The sequence below is a fragment of the Tenrec ecaudatus genome, chromosome 8, assembly GCF_050624435.1.
Source record: "Tenrec ecaudatus isolate mTenEca1 chromosome 8, mTenEca1.hap1, whole genome shotgun sequence".
Taxonomy (NCBI): Eukaryota; Metazoa; Chordata; class Mammalia; order Afrosoricida; family Tenrecidae; genus Tenrec; species Tenrec ecaudatus.
In genome coordinates, this window is record NC_134537.1 from 67,109,968 (window position 1) to 67,115,341 (window position 5,374).

Consider the following 5,374-nt stretch of genomic DNA (forward strand, 5'->3'; position numbering starts at 1 on the left):
TGAGCTATTTTTTTAATGCTAGAAACTGCATCACTATAAGGTCCTTTAAAACTAATTCATGTAAGTAAAATTGGGTTTTTTAAGACTGTGTTTGGAGGAATGCTATTCTGACATCCTTGACTAGTTTGGAAACTCTTTGGACCCATGCATATTATCCTTTGGCGTCATGTACTGTACACAGCAATCAATACATACGGTGGATGGATTAAATTGAAGCGTCAACAGGCTCAGATAGAGTTTAGACTTGAAAGGTACCATATATAAAATCAGACATGTTTGTTTTGAATAACTTTTAGGTTCATGTTTTTCAAAGTTTATGTCATTTTGAAGTTAGCACGCCCTATACAATTCTCTGGAAGCTTTACATCTAATTTAATATGAAGTCAATGAGTGAGTGTTTTCTCCTTGTATATTAAAATCAAAGCATATGTATGCTCTATACTAGACTATCTTTCAGTCAACAATTTAACATGTCCTCCATTTAGTGTATTGCTGTCCTGTCTGTAGGAGTAGCAGCACAGTGCAGCGGCAGAGCGTCAAATGTACAGACAAGCCCTGGCTTTTTGACTTAGTAGCTTTGTGAATGGAGCTGTGTTATTTAGTCTTTCTAAGCTTCTGTTACGGAATCTGTGAAATGGGGATGATAATCATTTCATCACCTCACACAGGGTTATTGTAAGGATAAAATGAAATTGAGGTTAAAAGCCTAAAGGGTCTGAAGTTATACAGCTAGGATAGCAGGAAAGCCAGGCCAAAAATTTGAGTCTGCTTACTTTCCTTGCTTACTGTTAACAAAGATTGATTCTGTCTTAGTACATTGTCTATGAATTTTGTTTATATATATGTGCTAGTTAACATTCTGTGTCAACTTGTCTGGGCCAGGATTCTCAGATGTTCAGCAGTTAAGATTTATCAACTCTCATGACAGCGTCTAACATAATGTAATCACTTTTGTGGCAAAATCCGTAACAAGAAAACATCAGAAAGTAAGTTTCCCTGGGAGTGTGATCGGCTATCAAAATAGGTGGACACTGCGGAAAAGCTTGCTTGCTTTTTGCTGGGTCTGCATCCTGCAACTGCCTTGTTATATGACCTCCAGTTCTTCGGGCTTGACTCAGTGGCCTGATGCATTACCTGCCAATCTTAGGAGCAATATACCATCTTACTTGCACGCCTGCACGTACTTCTTAAGCCGGAAGTCTGGTGTCTGACCTGCGAATCTTGGGGTTATCACTACTGCAGCTTCGAGTCAGGAGAAGCCACCAGCCTGATATCTGACCCTCAGACTTGGAACTCACTCACTCACTTCTCCAACTTTGTGAGCCATGATATAAAACTCTTTAGCTAAAAGCACATATATAATCTTCACTATTTTGCTTCTCTTGAGAATGTAGTTCAGAACAATATACATTGTAAAAGTGCTTTGTTAACTCTAAGAATTATATTTGTAAGGTAGTTTTGTATATCCTATGCTTTTGATAATGTGTTTCATTTATGAGTATGGATCACAGTAAAGTATGTATAATATTGCGAGGAATGGAAATTCCAGAGCATTTCATTGTGTTCGTGCAGCATGTGAACAAGTGGCGGTCATTTGAACAGAACAAGGAGGCACTGTGCTCTTGCCAATCAGGAAAGGGGTGTGTCAGGGTTGCACCCTTTCATATATCCAGTCTATATGCTGAACATATGTCCTGAGAAATTAGATTATATGAAAAAAGAACAGGTCATCAGCGTTGGAGGCAGGCTCATGAAACCTTCAATCTGTAAGTCATACAACCTAGTTTGTTGGACACAAAGAGGACTTTAAGTGCTTACTAATGGAGATTGAGGAATATAGTCTTCAATATGGGTTACACCTTAACATAAAACAAAAACCCCACAACCTCAGCAATAAGCAGCATCATAATAAAAGAAACCATATTGAAGTTTTCAAGGATTCCTTTTTACTTGGATCCACATTCAACACCTAGTGAACAAGCAGTCAAGAAATCAGGTGACATATGCATTGGACAAATCTGCTGCAAAAGACCTCTGTAACCTATTAAAGTACAGGTATGTCTGGATCAAGCCATGGTATTTTCAGTGGTCTCATTTGCATGCAAAAGATGCACAATGAATACTGAAGACCAAAAAAGAATTGATGCATTTGAATTGTGGTGTTGCCAAATAATTTTGACTATGACACATTCTTCCAGAAGAATGAACAAACTTGTCTTGAAAAAAATATAGTCAGAATGCTCCTTGGAATTAAGGATGGTGAGATTTTGTCTCAGGTACTTCAGACTTATTACTAGGAGAGAGCAGTCCCCGGGGAAGGACATCATACTTTGTAAAGGGTAACCAAAAATGAGGCAGCTGTTCACTGAGATGGACTGACAGAGTGGCTGCAACAATGGACTACAACATGGCATGGCGTTTCCAACTGCTGTGCACAGGCTTGCTATGAGTTGGAGCAATGATATATTGATGAGAAAGCAATTCTAAATCACTTTCCTTTTGTTCTTTGGCAATGTCTAACAATGTCTAGGGGAGACATCTTTTGATTTAAAAATTCTCTAATATTTTTGTTAAATTAGCAGTATCCATGCAATTTTTCATTTAACATATCCAAAGTCTTACTATATGTGATTTTCTAAGCACTTAAAACATTTTTTTATGGTATAGAGAATGGATGGTGCATGGGGGAGGTGACTTCTGACTGGATGGTGTGGAAGCAGCAGTCATTGAAAGACACTGGCTATGAAATTTGTGGCTTTGGCAAGATTGCAAACATGACAGACCCAGAAACTGATTCTCAATTCCAGTTCACTGGTATAAAAAATGTTCCAACTCTTTTGCTCTTGCAGATATAGTGAATTATGTATTGGCCACATATGGGTGACATTGCTTTGCTTATCCGATACTTCAAGTTAAGGCCTAAAAACCTTCCAGCTGTGAAAGCATCATAATGGATTCTCAGCTGCTAAGTTCATATGCCAGGAGAAACAAATGTCAACTCATCATGGGGTACTCAGTTTGTACAACAAAGTATGAACCTGGGGGTAAATTATATGGTACCATGATGCTTTTAAGTTTTTTATATGAATATTTTTACCTTACAAAGGGGGCCCAAGTGATGATTCTGATGGTAAGTAAACCAACATTCATGCAACTGGGGGTTCTGGTTCATGCATGTACAAATTTACTACAAACGAAATGTAATTAATCATGTCTGTGCAGTCAGTGGATAACCCAAGACAAGTTGTCTCAAAGATTCACTTGTCTCCATCTCATTATGGTGTAGTCCAAGAAACAGGTCCATTCACGACTGTGCCTTCCGAGGGTATATTTTGGGTGAGTTAAGTTCAAGGTAAAGAGTCAGAAGTTATGGATATCATTTTAAGTTCAAGTTCAAGTTAAGTTCAAGGTAAAGAGTCTGCTCAGAAGTTGTGGATATCGTTTTGTGTAAGTCCCAGGAGGTAATCTTTAGATATTTTTCTTGAATGACATAGAATGGTCATTTTAAAAAAATCATTTTATTGGGAGTTCATACAGCTCTTATCACAATCCATACATACATCCATTGTGTCAAGCACCTTTGAACATTTGTTGCCATCATCATTTTCAAAACATTTTCTTTCAATGTGAGCCCTTGGTATCAGCACCTTATTCCCCCAACCCTCCTTCCCTTAGGAACCCTTGATAATTTACAAGTGGGTTTTTTTTTTCATGTCTTACACCAACTGATGTCTCCCTTCATCCACTTTTCTGTTACCCATTGTGTTAGTCTTGGTAGTTTAAAGAAACAAATACACAGAAACTCATATATAAGAGAGAGTTTTATATAAAGGTTAACTGTGTATCAAGAAAACATCCCAACCCAGCGCTACCCAAACCCACAAGTCCGACATTAACCCATATGTCCAACACCAATCCACAAAGTCCTCCTCCATCTCACAAAACAGACGCAATGATGCCTACTGTAGGAGGAAAGCTGAGTCAGTGAAAGTGTCAGCATCTCAGCGCTGGCAGGGGTCTCCACACGGTGCTCCAGTATCCAGGGCTGCATCGGGGTAGGTCCACGCTTCTCCTCAAGGATGTCTTGCAGGAAGCCAGCCTTGCAAGCTGAAGCAGGGAACTGCTAAGGCAGCTGCACCCTGGTGCAACCATCAGAAAGCAAGAGACCAGAGAGCTAGAAAGGTGAGGCTCACTGAGCCTTTTATCCCGCTATTCTTCAATTAACCCCACATGTATTTATCAGCCAGGTTGGCACAACAAACTAACTAACTCATCCATCCCCCAGGTAGGGGTTATATATAGATCATTGTGATTGGTTCCCCTTTTCCTCCCACTCTTCCCTTACCCTCCTAGTATTGCTACTCTCATTGTTGGTCCTGAGGGGTTTATCTGTCCTGAATTCACTGTGTTTCCAGCTCTTATCTGTACCCCTGTACATCCTCTGGTCTAGCTGGATTTGTAAGGTAGAATTGGGATCATGATAGTGGGGGAGAGAAAGCATTAAAGAGTTAGAGGAAATTTGTATGTCCCATCTGTACTGTACTGCACCATGGGATGGTCACTTTTTAGGAAGAGATTTTAAGAAATTGGAAAATTGCATTGATAACAAAAAGGTTAGGAAAGTTGTACTGAGGAACTTTTCCCCATCATGGCAATGCACTTGCACATTCCATGAAAGTACTAAGCAGATGTGCTTTACACAATTGATGTATATATGGATTGTGATAAGAGTTGTATGAACCCCTAATAAAATGCTTTTAAAAAAAAGATTTCACAAATGACTCAAAAGATAAAAAAGAAAGAAAGTACTAAGAACTGTCTTATAAGAAGTTATTTGGGAAACTGTACCCCATATACCTTACTTCCCTGAACCTGCCTCTGCAGTCTTTTTGTTCCCCATTCTCAAAGAATATTTAAAAGTAACTATTTTGAGTTACACCTCCACATTGTATAAACAGAATTTGGGGGCAAACATTTAGAGAGATAAAACCACCACCTATAGCAGTATATTGACCTTGGTGGAGGAAATGTTGAGAAACAATAGCTTCACATTTGGATTTTGTTTAATTAAACTTGAATTTTTTGTAGAAATGCTTTTTAACTTGCCCTCTGTGTTAGACAGGCTTCTCTAGAGACACAAGTCCAGGACACTTATGATTTTATATATATAGACAGAGATATATAGATACAACATGAGAAATAAACAACTATGGAGCAGTACAAATGGCTCAGTGCAACTCATTTCCATGAGACAGCTAACACACTAGTAGTCCCTCAAGTCAAAGGGCCACTGGGTAAAAGTAAAGGAAGCAGATAGCTGAGTCATCTGCAGAGCAATTCAGGCAATCTGGCCATAGGCAGCAAACAGCGAGGC

General features: G+C 39.0%; 1 pseudogene; it reads left to right on the plus strand.

The window, feature by feature from the left end:
* Positions 1-2,774: 2,774 nt before the first annotated feature.
* On the plus strand, positions 2,775-2,951 carry LOC142454350 (ATP synthase F(0) complex subunit k, mitochondrial pseudogene; annotated as a pseudogene).
* The last annotated feature ends 2,423 nt before the right edge of the window (positions 2,952-5,374 follow it).